General features: G+C 39.6%; 1 pseudogene; it reads left to right on the top strand.

Moving 5' to 3' along the window:
- Positions 1 to 1,677: 1,677 nt before the first annotated feature.
- Positions 1,678 to 2,343, top strand: LOC149156740 (tropinone reductase homolog At5g06060 pseudogene; annotated as a pseudogene).
- The last annotated feature ends 382 nt before the right edge of the window (positions 2,344 to 2,725 follow it).

Below are 2,725 nucleotides of genomic sequence, written 5' to 3'. Positions count from 1 at the left end.
GGAGTTATGAAAGACCCAGAAGCTGCCATTCTTTGTTCAAGGTATGCATGCATAGATTTCTCAGGAATTCATGGTTTCCCAAATCATTTTCCCAAGGATGCATATTTTCTAAGGAATGGTCCAAAATTCAATGGAGAAGACTTGAGTTTAACGTTGGAGCATATCTCAGATTTCTGTCATTTTGCTGAGCTTCTTAGAGTTAAACATGAGGATGTTTGCATAAGGTTATTTTATGATTCACTTCAAGGGAAGTGCAAACAGTGGGTTGAATGCTTTCCTGCCAAGTCCATTAAGTCATTCCAAGACCTTTGGCTCATGTTCTTGGAGGAATGGAGAGATAGGTCAGAGGTGGAGGTAAACTCTCCTTCAGTTGAGGGTTTCAAACAATGGAATGATGATCATAGTAAAGAAGAAACAAATGAATCTTTTTCTTTGTCCTTATCCTCATATCTAAAATCCTTTGACTGCAAGTCAGAGGATAAGATGAAATTTTTTGATGAATTTGCCAAAGACATTGAGAAAGAAATTGAAGGTTTAGAAGGACAAATTCAGGCATATAATTTTCATGATCATGATCATTATTCTCAGAAATTTTCTATGGCAGAACGCAAGGAGACTATGCTGGTTCCTTTCTCTTTCACGATTGAGGAACTGAACACTGTGGTTGAAGATCAGTTTGCACAGCTGGAAAGTTTCAAGGAAGGACAAGCTGATCATGTGTTCTGGGATCCTATAGCTGATTACATGGAAGAGTTTTACTCTCCAGTGTTTCAGTTTTCCTATAAAGATCAGAGGCAGTTTCAGTGGCAGCGGTCATCACACTGTCAGATTGGCTCTGAACTCCAATGCGGTCAAAGAAGTCAAATGTCAGATAAAACAAATGATTGGCTGCATTGGAAATTTCATATTGATTGAGCAGAAGGAAATTGAAATTGTTAGGGTAGGTAGGTAGGTAAATTGCAAATAAGCTCAAGGTTGACTGAGCATTTATTTTTCAGTAGATGTAGTTTTCTTTCTCCTACAGTCATGCTGGTCAGGCAAATTTCTGTTTGTCAAATAAATTTTATAAGACACTGGAACTGCAGGTTCTTAGTGTACCACAAGGGCACACTATCCCAAGTGGAGCCACTGTTATCACTGATAATTCTGTTGCCAAAATTTTTTTGCCTAGCTTAAAGACAGGGTGTTTTCGCAGCACATAAATCCGTTAGCAGTTTCGCAGCGCCATCTGTTTTAGTGATTTCGTAGCGAAAACACTGACCTTGCACTGGCTGCGCTGCGAAATTGGGAAATGACGGATATTTAAAGTGAATTGATGGAAACACTGCAGGAAACGAGGTTTGTCAAGCTGTTTTATGTGGGCTTGTACTCCATTGAAGGGGAACATTCCAGTGGTAATTTTGCTTTGCGCTCATAGTTGTTGTGGCAGGTTCTCATGATCACCAACGAAGTTCCATCAAAACTCTGTTTCATACTCAAGTCTCAAAACCGTGGTCCTTTTTGAAATCAATGCTTGATCAGAATCGGTTATGAGAAGGCTTCTGTTCGTTGACTTATTCCAAGTTATCATTACCTTGTGTCAGTTGAAGGATTTTACGAGTGGAAAAAGGATGGAGCGAAGAAGCAATCATTCTATATACATTTTCAAGATAAATGAACAAAGGATTTCTACTGTTAATGACATGTTCGCGTACAGAGAAGGATTTTAATGAATGTTTGACTCAGTGAAAGGAATCTGGGCTGCAGTTTGATGGTATAGTCTATGTTTTATCATCTCGTTCAGCACAAGAGGAGTTGATTGAAAGATGTTTTTCATTTTGCAATGGGAAACTCAATATGTTGATTATTAATGTCGGTATAAATATGAGGATTTCTCATTTCTTATGTCTACCAACGTTGAATCAGCTTATCATATGTCTCAGTTGTCACATCCTCTACTAAAAGCATTAAAAAGGGGAAGCATTGTTTTCATTTCATCGGTTGTTGGTGTTGTAGCCATTTTCTGGTACCATGTATGCGGCCAGCAAAGGAGTAATGAGTCAACTCACAAAAAGTCTTGCATGTGCGTGGACAAGTGACAACATACGTGTTAACTGTGTGGCATCATGGCGTACCAAGACATCGCTCTTGGAGAAGCTCTTGGAAGACAAAGAGTTTGTGTTACTTGATCATATTCCTTTAAAGCGTTTTGCTGAACCTCATGAAGTTTTATCCCTCATAGCTTTTCTTTGCCTACCTGTAGCTCCTTATGACACATGGCAAGATTCTGAAGGAGGAGTATTCTTTTCATTTACTATTTTGACTACACGTTCCTCTAAGGCGTTGGCGTGGCTTCATGATTGAATGCATGTTATATTGGGGACGGAGAGTAAAATTGATGCTTGGTTGAATGACTTTTCTCGCCTTACATTTGAAACAGTTTCCCAGCCATACGAAAAATCTGATTTGGTGTGGTATCCAGTGGCTTCTGCAATGGGTAGAACACAATTTGATGAACCAGAATCCATTAAGGGGATCGGCAGTCACGTGTATTTTCTAATCTCTTTAGACAGGCTGACAAAGTTGAAAAACTTGCTGAGTTTATCCAACGCCTGGAACAAGGAGATTTGAATGCTCCGGGTTCGCACACTGGAGTCAGAACGAGCATTCAAACGAGTTGCTTCTGCTCAAAAGGCGACAGGTGATGCTGTCATGACAGGAACCTTAGTTAATCTGGTTACGGTTT

This window comes from Pinus tabuliformis, chromosome 9 (assembly GCF_031772625.1).
Source record: "Pinus tabuliformis cultivar Carrire ecotype Pingquan chromosome 9, CPIR1, whole genome shotgun sequence".
Classification (NCBI taxonomy): Eukaryota; Viridiplantae; Streptophyta; class Pinopsida; order Pinales; family Pinaceae; genus Pinus; species Pinus tabuliformis.
The sequence above is the reverse complement of the archived record's forward strand: the minus strand, read 5'-3'. Positions and strand labels throughout refer to the sequence as shown.